This window comes from Artibeus jamaicensis, unplaced genomic scaffold (genome assembly GCF_021234435.1).
Source record: "Artibeus jamaicensis isolate MK-2021 breed Jamaican fruit bat unplaced genomic scaffold, CSHL_Jam_final scaffold_474, whole genome shotgun sequence".
NCBI classification, from domain to species: Eukaryota; Metazoa; Chordata; class Mammalia; order Chiroptera; family Phyllostomidae; genus Artibeus; species Artibeus jamaicensis.
This window is the reverse complement of record NW_026522046.1, coordinates 3,338,308-3,352,866: the sequence shown is the minus strand read 5'-3', so window position 1 is coordinate 3,352,866 and position 14,559 is coordinate 3,338,308. Positions and strand designations below refer to the sequence as shown.

Below are 14,559 nucleotides of genomic sequence, written 5' to 3'. Positions count from 1 at the left end.
TCAAGCCATTTGGCAACCTTTAGAAAGAAGGGGATACAGAGGGATTTCAGGATCCAAACGTGAGCCTCCGGTGCAGCAGAGTGCATCTATCTCTGCATGACTAAAGACTGGGCCTCAATTACTACTCCCTAACATTGGCACCCCAAGATCCGAGACCCCATCTCCACCTCTCAGCACAGCTGTAGGCTTTTCATGTTAGTTACTGAACATTTTAGGCCATACTTCACAAACCAATTTGTCCAAGACAATTGGAGAACCATTTCCAAGTCCCATGACCTAGAGGTTAAAATCAAGGTCTCTCTGACTGCTGTTCCTTCTCTTAGATAACCTCAAAGGGGCTGAGATAAACTTGCCTTTGACTTTCAGTCACTGACCTGGAAATTCAGAAGCTTAAAATCTGGCTCAGGCTAAGTGACTATCTCACCATTAACAGGCCTCTTCATCAGACCTGTTTCCTCAACTCTAAGGAGATGTATGTCTTAGAATCCACAAGGCATCACTCCACTACCTACTCCTCCTTCCCCCACTCCTGCCCCTCTGATCCCAGAGAGGCGACAGGGAGAAGGAAACAGTGTGATCAAAACGCGTTATTTTACATATTTTACAATTTTCATCTTGGAGGTAGATACCCGACACTAAGCAACCGTGAGCTGGGCAAGTATCCGGAAGCTTTCTAATTTTCATCCATTTTACTGGAATTTTGGAGGTCGGATGCCATCCTCATTGGAGGGTGTCCTCCAAGTCAGTCGTAGCACCTGGTGGGGATACCTGGCCCAGAGATGATGCGGTCGACCCACCGCCCAAAGTGGGGATCTCAGCCAGGATCTATCACTAGGTGGCAGACTCAGTCCGTCCGAAAATCACCGCGCGGCCGCAACCTTCCACACTGGACTATCCCCAACTAACCCCACCCCGCGCCCCCTTTTTTTGTCTGTTATGGGGTGGGGTTGCCTTCATAGGCAAAGCTGGAAAACATTTAATTTACTAGATGTGATTCTGTTCTTCACGATGCTCACGCCTCTAGCAAGCACAACACTATCTGGAACTGAGTTCCTGAATTATACATTGATTTTTCCAGCTGGAAAGGCTGAATGTATTGAAAAGGATTAAGAGTGCACTTCTATTCCAAAAGCAGGATGGCACTCGACAGTCGATAGCATTTAGCAGAGCTTTCTGTCAAACACTGGTCGGCCAGCAAAGAAAGTCCAGAATAAATTCCTGATCTTCATAAAGAAAGCGGTCCCTAGAAGCCAAGGGCAGGGTCCCACCCAGGCTTACAGCGCTCTCAAAAAATCTAGGAGTGGGGGAAAAGGGGGTGAGTTTGGTCTTTTGGTGGGGTCGCTGATCTTGGACGGGGAGTGGGGGTTGGAAGAAGCAGTTCCTGGCTTCCAGTGGGGCGAGGAGAAATCAGCCGGCTTTGCCACAACACACCACCCTCGCTCGTATCCCTGCGACAGCGTTCCCACTTGTTGCGCAGTGCAGGAAACCCGGCATGCGCCACACCACTTGGACTCTCAATGGACTGGGAACCCAGCTACAGACCAGCCAACCACTGCCCCGCGCAATCCCCTAACCTCACCCCCGAATCTGCCCCTTCCCTCATACACAACCATCACCGCTAGTAAAAGTACAGGGCTTCCAGGCACTATGGATCGTTACACTAAAACATTCCTTCTTATCTCAATGTCAGACAGGGAGTAGAATTCAGGTGCTCTGAGAAGTCAAGTCCAAAAGGGAAGAGGGGCTGCCTCCTCCTGGAGAACTCTCTTTACTTAAAGCCAGTTAGATAACCCTCCCCTCCCTGGGGCTGGCACACACACACAGACACACTCGAACTACTTTGCCTATTATATGACACCGTCCTAGCTGAAAAGCAACCTTTTCCTTTCCCACTTGGGAGACCAACTGCAAAGTCCCTTTAAAAAAAAAAAAGTTCCTTTTATCTCCCATTCCTAAAGGGGAAAAAAAATCCTCCTAAGGTCATTTCACAATATTTTTCAAATATTTGACTTGTGCACATAGAGAGTTTCACCCACCAACGGGTGGCGCTGCCACACCACCTCCTCTGGATCTTAAGTTTTTCACAACAAAGTGTATTGTGAGTGTGGCTACCAAGTAGGGGAGAGAGGGAAGGAAGGATTTTGACATCTAGTCATGGCTACCATTTACTCAACCAGTAACTGGAACTCTAAAAGGCTCAGCAAACGACAGCTTAAGAGTTTAGGGTCCCACCCCTGTCCACCACACCAAGAATGAACTGGAAGGTCTTTTCAAGAAAGCATGGGAAACCCTTCCAAACTGAGCACAGAGGAAAAGGCCGACGGGGATTCCCACTTCCTCCGGCCGCCTTCTCCTTCAGGTTGCCTGCCTCGTTTTCACAACTTTTAGCTTTATCCTATCAACACACCCTTAAAAATCAGTCAATGCTTGGGCCTGCAGTATTAGAAAGTCTTTCAAATATTAGGATATTGGATCTTTTTAATAAATGGGAGGAGGGGAAGATATTTCCCACCTCCAAGTTTCTCTTTTGGCCTGAAGACTCAACTGAACTCATTTTAGCGAGGGAAGACCCATCTCCGGGTGCTCTCTTTCCATTTCCTGCCCCCCCAGAGACGAATATCTTTTCTCCTTAAAAAAAAAGTATATACTTGAAAGTGAGAATGTGATTTCACCTCATTCCTTTGAGCTCATGTTTGCTACCTCCAGGAATAGCGTGTGGACTAGAGCCAGATGAACTTCAACTTGGGCTGCAGATTTACGAGGTTCTGTTCCAGTGCCAGACACTCTTGGTAGTAAATAGTGAGCAAAACAGATACCTGTCTTCTGATGGATCTTGCCACCCCCCCCCTTATTTTTTAAAGTTATTTATTAAAACCACACACACACCTTGCAGAGAAAAAGGGAAACTGGTTGTCTCTGTAGAGGAAGCCAGTGGCATCGCTCAGAGCCACAAACTGTATTTCTAAACAGCCCTTTCCCTGGTTCCCTCTCTCCTGCCCCACTTTTTTTCTTTCCGGACAGTAAAAAAAAAAAAAAAAAAGGCATCTACTGACATTCACTTTACTTAAAAAAACAAAAACAAAACATCATTACAAGATTTTGCTCCTGGAAACTATAAACTGACTGGAAAAAAACTCCATGAAAGATTAAGTCAGTTTTGGAGGAGTGGAGGCGACGACCAGCTCTCCAGCGAGGGACCCAGTAACAGCTCCGGACTTTCAGCACCCTGTTTAAGGTCATTGCCCCTGCTCAGCTGTCAGGACCCCCATCCCTAAGACTTAATCATTGTGAGAGGGGTTTTAAAGGGGCCTTTTTCCATTCTTTTAAAAATCTGTTGTGTTGTGTTCTTGTTTTCCATGGGGGGCCTTTAAAACTCATGATTGCAACATTAGTTCCATTTTTTCACCAGAGTTCCAATAACACAGCATCATACAGGCAACGCAATCCACAGTTCTCAAGACATTTACCACGGTCACTGCAGCCGGCAGCGGGGTGGCCCCTCGCTACAGCTGCACCCGGGAGCGGCCGACTTCGGAGGCTCCAACTCCCTACCCGCTCCCGCCCTGGCCGCCGCCGCTGCCGCCGCCGCCTTCTCCCTTTCCTACTCCCTCGAGGAGAGCCACAGGTTGCAAATCCAACCAACCTCGCGATCCGTTTTTGCAAAATCACTTACAAAGATCTCTCTTTTGCTCCCGCGCCCCCTCCTCCCGAGCCCCGTCTCCCAGCCAGGACCACAAAGTGCCCTTCTTTCCTCCCGGGTCTTGCACGGCTGGGGCTGTTTTGTTTTTCCCCTCGCCCAGCGCAAGGACCTCGGGAATTTGAAGCCTGACGTTGGCTACTCTCGGGCCCACAGTTGTCATTTACAAAGCTTGCACCATGGTAAAAATAAAATAAAATTTAGGAACCATTGGGAGCTAACACCGAGTCACGCAGCGCCCAAAATACAAACACCGCGACCGCCAAGAAATCCCGCCACCTTCTTGCTCGGCTGGGCTGTCCTGCGAAGGTTCCCGGAGTCCCCACACGCCAAATAGCACCGCAGGTGCAAACGCGCACCCCTTTCCCACCCACTCCCCCGAACCCCGTCCCGCCATCAGCTTCCTTCTTTAGGATGGGGAGACGGAGCGCGAGGGTGTTCCGAACTCCCTCAACTGCAACCAAGAAAGAATAATTTTCAAAGTATTCAACATCCCCGCCCCCAGGCAAGCTAAACCTCCTCCAAAACACTGGGGAAGGGGACACCAAAACACTCGCATCTGGTTAGGAAGATCACGGCTCTGAAAGGGAAGAGTAGAAACTATACTTCGTCTAGGTTTTAGGGGCATAAAACACCGAAAATTAAAAAAAAAAACCCACGAAGAGTACGCCCGCATTTTTCCTTTCAAATCTCGGCTCGGAGGCAGTGAATCTAGAGGACCGAGGCCGGTGGAAGAGAGCCAGCGGGGCGAGGGAGCAGGCAGCCTCCCTCCTCGCCTCCCGGAGTTACTAAGAAGGACAGGAGAGGGGATGGAAGAACAGGCGAGGGAAAGGTGGAGGGAGGGAAGCGGAGGCAGGAGCCAGGTTAGCGAGAAGGGCAGTTTGCAAGCTAGAAAAGAGGAAAAAACACAGCCGCACGAATCCAGCGAGATCACAAGCCGTACGCAAGCAGGCAGCAGAAAGCGCGAGCGCGAGCGCGCGTCCTCTCCGCGGTCTAAGGCCAGACAGTCCCCAGACTTGCCCGAATCACCCCCCAAACACTGTCTCGTCCTCTCTGCTCCGGCCGCCCCTTAACTCCCCTCCTTCCTCTCCTCCACCTCCTTTTCCAAAACCAAAACAACACAAGGGAGGGTGGCAAAAGCCTCCCCAAACCGGCCGACTCACTCAAAGACAACAAGAATAAAACAATAAATACATTAAAAAAAAATCTCTATCTTAGAGTGGGAGAGACGTGGGACTAATCTTCGGCATTTATTTTAACACCTGACAGCTAGAATAAATAAATATATACATTTATATCAATAGATACACATAGAAAACTTGGAGCCAAAGCATTTGGCAAGAGCAGAAAAAAAGAATTAAAAGGTAAAATAATGATCATGAGCAGCGGCGGCGGCAGCGGCACCAGCGGCAACAGCGGCGGCGGCGGCAGCAGCAGCAGCGGCGGCAGCAACAGCAATAATCACCTGGTGTCCGGCCTTTCCTAGAAACTTCTTGCATCACCACTTCTAAGAACCCCAGTTCTAAGAATCAACAGAGCTCAATTCTCGGAATTTGAGCTTCGGACTTTACCACTGCTACATGGAAGGGGAGGACTTGGTGTCAGTTCTTCGGGACTTTCGCCTTCTCTGACCCGCAAAAAACCCTCAAAGACATAATATTTTTCCACTTTCCAGCATCTTTAGTGGTTCTAATGGGCTGAGCGTCTCGGATTTGGAGGTTTCGGTTCGAGGCTTGAGAGTGCAGACAGTGGTCCTCCCTCCCTGGACTTGGGATGATGGTACGGCCTGCTCCGCCACCGTCACGTGGGCTCCCCCTCTGTGACGTCGGCGTCTTCTCTGTAGCAAAGCTCGGCCTCTGGAATTCTGAGAACTAATTTGCTATTCGGTGACATAAGAAGGGGAGTGCGCTTTGCTTTCCCGGGGTCTGGGGCTAATTTCTCCTCTATTACCATAAACTCAGCTCCTCGAGCTAAATTACACAAAAGGGAGCGAGAGATTCGAACCACTGGAAAAAGTCTGTTTTATATAGTAGGTATAGGAGCGAGTAAGAGAAAAAACACCACAGCTCTTTCCAGCTAGAATATTAGGCACCACGAGAAAAATATTTGCCAAGCAGTTTTCGGTGGGTTCATTTGCTTTATTTTTATTTGGGACAGTTTTTCGTTGTTGATGTGATGGATTGGGATTCGGGGTTGTATATTGATGATTTTCGGGTTTTTGCTTCTGATTTTTTTCTTTTGCAAGTTTGTGGTATTACGTAAATCGTAGGATCTTGCACCCGTTGGATATTTTTGTGTGTATCTTCCCCTCATCTTAAGCTTTTTAAGGAAGATGTGGTATTTTAATATTGATGCTAGTATCGAAAAAAAGCTGAAATTTTTGGTTGTATGTAATCATCCCGGCCCCCACTTTTCTTTCTTTCTTTCTTCTTCTTCTTCCTTTTTTTTTGGGTGCAATTTTGTTTTTCCCTTTGGACTTTTACTGAGAGGAGGCTGCAAAAGACATGGTCACAGGATTTGTTTTGTTTGGGTTCGTTTCTTTCCAGGACAGCAAGTGGTGGGTTTACTCTTTCTGTTATTGTAGACTTGCTGCAAGAAACATGTGTGTATTTGGGTACGTGTGCTCCTGTATTCCACAAAATCCTTTGAGCCAAATACCTGTTTGTGTTTTGCTTTTTCTTAAAGTCTTGATCCTCCCCACCCTGCAACTCCTGTCTTGGTTCAAGGTCATTGTCAAAAATCTGTTCTGTCTGTGTTTTATTTAAGACACTAGCCTGAGGGAATTCTAGAGGCCTGCCGTGCCAGAATCACAGATACTGCGTGTATTTAGAACAGACTGTGCTACAACCACAATGAGCTGTACGCAGCACAGTCCTCATCTTTCGAGCTGAGTTGGGAGGAGGAGGAGAAAGGGGAAATCTTCTTTCTTCCTTTCTTTTTTAAAGGCGAATGCAGCGCAGAATCATTTCACTGTGGGCCTTGGTTTGTTTATTCAGAACTATTTCCCTATTTAAATGTTGGTTGGGGTTTTTTCCCCTCCTACTCATCCCTGAATGAGGGAGCCTCTTCATTCTTTTATGTCTGTCTCTCTTGAAAAAGGGGTGTGAGGGGGAAATAATATTTCAGATTCCTCAAGCATTAACCCAAAATGTTTGGGCCAGAAGTAAATTTCAAAGGTCAGGCTGCGCTGAGCCTTGGCCATGAGAATCCTTCAGGTGACTCATTAAATTACAGATGAGTTCTTAAAGGTTCTACAAAATTTCTGCACACGGTAATTTCCAATAAAGCTATTTCCCATAATAATCTACCTCTTCATCCCCCCAATTTGGGTTTATGATGGAGAAGTAAGCAGAGCTAGGAAAGATTGCTGGCTATTTCCTGGGATATTTGGAATCTGTTTCCAAAAAGAAGTCCATAAGAAGTTCATATCTATTGGCGGCAATGCCCCCCTTTTAAAAAGGCTGTGTTGGGAGTTTTAGTTCATCTGCAGAAGTTCAACGGGGTTGATTATTTTGCAGAAGGGCTGGAGCTTAGGAAGTATGCATGTCTGTCCCTGTGAAATATGAATATTTTAATACTTATTTACAGAGGATTACTGCATCCTCTGCAGAAAAGCCTGTCTTGTGAAGGATTTTTGAAAAATATACCTACGCCTAATCTTGTCACTGTTATTGAAATGAACATTTTACTCCCAAAGACACATGATATTGTTTAGTGAAGATTCGTTCTACCAGAGGCTTATCTGCTTTTTTTATTGTCTCCCTTTCCCTCATTTTCAGAGTTTTAAATGAATCCCACTGGATTTAAAATGACACCTGATTATACTGAAGAGATTTTCTTTGTGTTTATATTTGTAGTATTTTTTCTTTTATGAGCAATATAAACTTAGGGGTTTCTTGGTTGTATCTGTGTGGTTTGGAATGTGAATGTGAATGTTAATGGCTCTGCCCTGTTATTGATGGGACAATGAGATTTTACGATTTTTGGTCACTTTTCTTGTCAAAGTTGTCATCCAGCCTCACTGGTCCCTCCCCCAATCCCACCTTAAACAAACGCAGCCTGTCCCTCCTGCGTTCTCTTTGCCACTCCAATCTTAGCCCCATGGGGGCGCTGCAGAGCAAAGGGAAATCTGCTCCCTCTGGCAATAGAACTAACCCGGAGTGGGGGCTGGGAAGGAATTCACCCTTCTTGGACCTCAGTCCTCTTTATTCTCTGCAGGAAGAGCTTATAGGGAGAAACCACCAGGCCTGATTTATAGATAATTAACCTCATCACTAGGTCTGTCAAACCTCCTCAGTACATTATCTGTGGGACCAAGTTCCAGAGTCCCACATTTCTGCTTTCCCCCCTAAAATCACACTATTGATGTTGAAAAAAAGTGATCAAAACAGGAGACAACTGCGAGAAAGAGATCATTGAAAGTGTTCCAAAGGTAGAAACTTACTTTTAGGTAGCTCCCCTTCTCTCTACTGACTACATGGAAAATTGTGTACCCACCTGTCAATCTCCTTTCAATTCCTAGGAAAATAACTTCATTAAATTTATACCAATTTCTTTCAGCATGTTCTCTCATTTTGATCTCTCCCCATTAGCAGCCAGTTGGTATCACTATGTGAGTCTGCTTCACTACAGCAGTGTTACGTTATAGGATTAAAGAAAGGATTGACTTGAATATATTCAGAGTCTTTCAAGCTATCCTGAAAAAGCTGTAACGAGAGATCCCACATCTGGGGTCTTAAGTGTAATTCCCGTAGACGTGGAGGGACTGTGTATCAACCAGTCCCATGCTTTAATGACTCTACTGGCTATTAATACTCAAAATTGGGCATCAGACCACTCCTTTGCTTAGTGGACTGAGTGTAGTAATAGGTCCCTAATTGCAGCTGCTGGGTAAACATGAGTTTTGTTACAAAATAAAATATCCTGACCCTAATATTACATCTATTTAAGGAAAGGAACAGATTTTGCATCCAGTTTTACACGCAAAACCTCCCTCACAATTCAGTCATAGCTGAAAAGGAAGCTATTATTGGAATAAACACTGTCTGGTCCACCTCCTGAGGGGGCTCCAAACAGGAAATCGGTGCCCCCTGTCAGGAACTTCCTGCCACCTCCATAGATCTCTAAACTATCACACCTCAGAATTAGAGGGTTTTGAGCTGGAAGGAATCTCGCCCGTCAATCACACAGCTCCCCCAGGCTTCCTTCCATGGGGAGACAGGATGGCCCTCACTTAGAGACTTGGGTGACCCCAGTACCATAACAAAAAAATGGGTCTTCCTGATTTGATGGTCCTGTGTCATTTTAGAGGATCAGGGTGATCTGAATACCTAATAGTATCTTGTTTTCCGTCAGAATCAAGAAAAGCAAGGCTGCTTTGAGCTCTGTACACTGAAAAATGGTTCTCAGGACAAACCCCAAGTCATGAGGAGGACTGAGTTTTGATGGTCATTTGGGTTTGGTTATGCTTGTCACCCGTGCTGTTGGAAACGCCACTATTTTTCATTAAGTGTGGGAGATGTTATCTACCTGACACGCAGAATGTTACCTATTCATTTTATTTCACATCCTTTGTTTAGAGCAATTGTAAACAAGCTCATTATATTATCCTTGGAGAAAGAAAGGAGTTTTCTTGGTATGTTTTAGAGAAATTAAGAAGAAAGTTTTGAGTTGGTAAAAAAAAATGGAAGATGATTTCCAGCCACTACCTTCTGAAAAAGTGTTAACATTTAATTTTGATCCATATGCTGCCTGCTTTCAGCCTGTATTATTCTAAGACTTTACTTGTTTTTTCTTTTCAGCCTAGCCCAGAGTTTTCCCCTAAAACACCGATTTTCCACACTTTTCCTGCTTACATAAAATGGAACTAAATATTGGGAGCTTAAAATAGAGAAGTAATTGGGGTTGGGGGCGTGTAATCGTTTGTTTATTGCATTCGATCACTGTTTTAAATAGCAGGGTTTTCACTTCCTATGAAACCTTAGCATGAGGGAGAGGAGCAGCTGGACTAGGAGGGGACAAGGGCAGGAAAGCGCTTGAGTATTTGTAAACTCAAGGTGGCGGGCCCATCCTTCTGCCCCGCACTGTACTTAGTTGTCTTTGCTACCTGAGGGTAGAAGTGGAAAAACTTGATTTGCGTGTCGTGCCTGCATTTTTTTTCTTTTTTCTCCACACCGCCCTCTGTACACCTGACCATGCAGAAGCCTATCTGAAGCAGGCTTGGTGGCAGGGAGAGCTGGAGAGCTGAAGAATGTGCAGAGGGAGGGAGTGCTTGGTACTTTTCCATTCACATCTCCACAGTGGCTTTTCTTGTTTATTTCAGCCTCCACCCCGTAGAAACCTTTCAGCTGCCTGAAATTCGAGTCATTAAACTGGTCCCTGAGGTCAGACTACAGATGTTTGGTGCATGTTTCCTACATGTCGGTGTCTATGTAGCATACATACACATAGAGACACATACACACAAACGTGTAACTCCACAGGGGCATGGTGAGGTTGTGTGGGGGGAAACTGGGTAGTTTGCCAAAAAAAACCTTGGTTTCTAATTACAGTTCTGCCTGGAAGTCCTTATGAGACCTGGGGCAAAACCACTTGTCAGGACTCAGTTTCCTCAACTATGTGAAGGCGTAACCCAGATGATATGCATGATGTCTGCTCAAAATTCTATACCTTCCTATCTAAATACTTACATCACTTTAAGATGGGGAGGGTGAGACAGAAAGGAGATGCATGTGTCTGTGTACCTGGGGTGGGGGAAGGGGTTAAAATGTGTGCTTCTAAGTAAAGAAGCAGTCTCAGAATCCTCCCCTCTATCAATTTTTAACCAATTGTAGACCAAAGTCTGGGATTACGCTGAGTGGGTCCAAAAGCCAGTTGAAGATTTTAAATGTTAGGGGTTGGAGGAGGCAGTTTCTAAGACCTTGTACCTTTGATCTCCACAGTTCAGAATCAGGTGTGACAATTCCCAAGTATCTTTTCTGCACTAGAATTCTTTTTTACATTCTGTTTGTTTTTGGAAACTGTCCCAGTCAATGATCGAAAGAAAAAAACATTGTAAAGTGGGCAGTCTTTTAGCCACTGAGCCCTATTTAGATGTGAAAAATATGTCATAACATTCACACATACAAAGAAAGAAGAAAGGAAAGAAGAAAAAAAACCTAGAGAGAGATTTCTGGTAAGAAACGTTGAGGTAGCCCAGCCATCACTGCATTAAAGACAATTATTTAAAGTCTGAGGAATAAACAGATGAGGGTTTGCCCTTAAAAAAAAAAAAAAGCAAAGCCTTGATCTACCAGAACAAACTCAAAGACAATGAAAGAGATATTTTCCATCAAATTAATATTTCCTATAATTGTTTTGCTCTTCATATTTTATAAAGAAAGGTCTAGGCCCTGGCCAGGCAGCTCAGTTGATTAGAGTGTTGCCAAAGGTTGTGAGTTTGACCCCATGTACAAGAAGAGACCAATGAAGGCATAAGTAAATGGAAAAACAAATCAATGTTTCTCTCTCTCTCTGTCTCTTTTTCTTTCTCTCAAATCAATCACTTAAAAAAAAAAAAAAGAAAAAAGAAAGAAGCCCTGGCTGGTGTAGCTCAGTGGATACAGCGCGGGCCTGCGAATCAAAGGATCGCGGTTCGATTCCCAGGGCACGTGCCTGGGTTGCAGACTGCTTCCCTGCAGGCCAGTTTCCAGCAGGGGATGCATGAAAGGCAACCATACATTGATGTTTCTCTCCCTCTCTCCTTCCCTTCTATAAATAAATAAATAAAATCTAGAAAGAAAGAAAGGAAGAAAGGAAGAAAGGAAGAAAGGAAGAAAGGAGAGAAAGGAGAGAAAGGAAGAAAGGAAGAAAGGAAGAAAGAAAGAAAGAAAGAAAGAAAGAGAAGGAAGGAAGAAAAAGAAAGAAAGGAAGGAAGGAAAGAAGGAAGGAAAGAAAGAAAGAAAGGAAGAAAGGAAGAAAGAAAGAAAGAAAGAAAGAAAGAAAGAAAGAAAGAAAGAAAGAAAGAAAGAAAGAAAGAAAAGAAAGAAAGAAAGATCTAAAATGTGTCAGACCTGACGGTCTAGATAAAATAAGGCCTTTAACAGAACACAGCAGTGACCCCCCGCCCCCATCATCCCCCACTGGCTTGGGCCTTCTGGAACATTGCTGTCCATGGACAAGGAGAGGTGGAGCCAGTTACATTCTCTTAATGGAAAACTGTTGAGAGTCATAATGTGCTATAACTGGGAGGGTCCTTAGCAATGATAACATCCTGCATTACTGACTTTATGTAATTAGAAACCGAGGCCCAGACAGAATGCCTTTGCCAGACACACTGAATCACTGACAGAGCCAGCTCTAGAACTTGGGTCCTGGTTGCTCCATGGCTTATTATGGAAAGAGGATATGGGGTGGGCAGCCCTGCAACACAGCCATTTTCTTTGACCTTACATTCACAGAGGCCTCACCTTAGGACTTTTGACATGATCTTCCCTGAGGTTCTCTGTCCATCTTAGCAGAACCTAGGCAGCATGGGAAGGAGAAGACCATCATCCATCCACATGTTCGGGATGTGGGCTCCAGTGTAGGACCCAAAATAGAAGCCCCCACCCACAGGCTCCTAAACTACTGTGATTTAATATGGTTAATAAATCTCTAACTGTTTAATGATGATGCAATTGTATTGTAGCTATGGGCATGTTGGTGTTAAGAATTTTACATTTAAAATATTAGTTGACCTAAAAGCAATGATGCTGCAATAGGAATGTGCACACCTACACAGATCGTGATTTCCGATACCATTCTCCCCAAAGCAAGGCTTTTTAGACAAATGGCTGATTCTAGTTCTAGCACTGGAGCAGGAAATGCACAAAATTAGAGTGGAATGCCTTGTAACATCATCAAGTAAGGAATTGCTCACACAAACAAGCAAACAGAAGCTGTATTGATGCAGGACATTTCAAAAAGACCCTGGAGCCACCTGAAGAGATCCTGATGGGCAATTTTGGAAAATTTTGAGCAATAAAATAGAGTAATATTGGATTACAACCCAAAATATAAAATAAATGCCCATGAATCCACACTGATATAAATAAATTATTGAATATATTAATAAATAGAAGAAAAGAGACAGATCTCCCTGGCAGAAGAAGTCCAAATAATTTATGTAGACAGGCCGCCCTCGAGGAGAGGGAGTGCGACTCCCTGCTCCTTCAGCGTGAGCCGCGCAGAGTGGCTTTTTCCCCAAGAGTACAGTGTGGGGAAGGAGGGAGAGGGGGGGAGGGAGGAATTTTATGTCACCAAACTGACAAGCATCAAGCAGGTAGGTTATCCAGGTCAGCATCACTAATGATGAACCATGTTGATTGTATGTACCTTTGAGATGAGGGAGATGAGAAGGGCTCTTTACCTATGTGGTCTTCTTATACCCCAGTCGATTTGTGCAGAAAACATCAAGTCATGGAGGGGGATCCTATGAAGTACATAACCAGTACTTCTCAAAAGCATCAAGGTCATCAAAAATGAGGAATATCTGAAAAACTGCCAGAGCCAAGAGTAGCCTAAGGAGGTGTGACAACTTAATGTGAGATAGTAACTCAGATGAGAGTGTGCAACAGAAAAAGATGGAAGGTAAACCAAGCAAACCTGGGTAAAGTGATAGACTTCAGTTAGTAATATTGTCTCAATACTGTTTTGTTACTTGATACAAATGCACCATAGTGTGTGTGTTTGTGTGTTTACACACACATTATATGCCAGGACTCTTTGAAAATTTGAGAGGTCTTGCTTCCCACCCAATCATGCTCCCAAAATTTAGTCAGAGAAATGAGAAAACCTGCATTTTTTTCTTTTCCTTTAGTTTACTAAATTAAAAGCAATTTAGCCAATTTCTATATGAAGAACTACCAGGAAAAACCTAGGAAGGCACCAAAGGCCAGATGTTGTCATGATGGTAGATGACTCAAGCCACCTCATCAATCCACTTATTCCACACTTCTTTGAGGAAACCCTCATGGACACAAAGCCATGAAAATCTTTCCATCAGTCTGTATGGGACACAGAGAACTTGGGGATTCATCACTGAGGTTGGGGGAGCCTCAGGAGCTTCCTAGGATATGTGCTCTTTTATTGTATAGCTGCAATAGAATTGGGGCTTTCATCATAGTTGAATAGCAAGCAGATTTGTAACCCTGGGTGTCTAAAAAACAGCTGACTGGAGGCCAAAACTCCATGAACTTGTCTTTGTTTCCTGGATATGACCCCATAATGTAAACTGGGAAGGTCAAGAGAGGAAAATGGTTTGCAAAGACCACCGAGCAAATTAGTGATGGAGTTGGTTCCCATCAACCACTCCACCCTGAATCACTTATTTTGCTGCAGTATTCACTGGTAAACAAGACTGCTATTACACTGATACACTGTACATTAATTTAGAAGTATCTCATTAATTTCTAACCCATTGTCAGTTATCAGTGGTGTCTAGTTCCAATGCTGCACTTGAGTTTTAAATGTCTTTTCCTTCTTTCCCTTCACCTTTTCCCACTTCTATCAGCTGCTCTGCCAACTGGTTATAAGATCTTTGAATCAACACATATTTACTGTGAAGGCTGACCTGTAAATAATTCTTGATGAAATGTAGTGAAGCCAAATCATGTTATACACCATTTAGGTTAACATGATCAAGTGATCTATTTGGTCATATATCTCCAAAATCATAAACATAGTCATGCCCTTTGACCCAGTAATTTTACTTCTAGGAATCTATCTTCAAGACACAGTTTGAAATACAGGGAAACATCTTTGAGTAAACATATGCATTCAAGCATTATTTCTAACAACACAAATTTTGAACATCCTACATGGTCCCATCATGATTGGGTTGG

The 14,559-nt window shown here is 44.2% G+C and overlaps 1 protein-coding gene across 3 annotated transcripts in view; it reads right to left on the bottom strand.

Annotated features, from left to right (window-relative positions):
- The window catches only part of BCL6 (BCL6 transcription repressor), a 50,442-nt gene that overhangs the window by 17,070 nt on the left and 18,813 nt on the right, over positions 1 to 14,559 (bottom strand). The window contains exon 1 of one of the 3 annotated variants that reach the window (XM_037131733.2): positions 5,163 to 5,224. The exons of 1 other annotated variant lie outside the window; for it this stretch is intronic. The gene's annotated coding sequence lies outside the window, so the exon portion shown is untranslated. Of the gene's footprint in view, positions 1 to 3,467; positions 5,140 to 5,162; positions 5,225 to 14,559 lie in introns of those variants that run through there. One more of the 3 variants, XM_037131731.2, reaches the window with a different exon arrangement.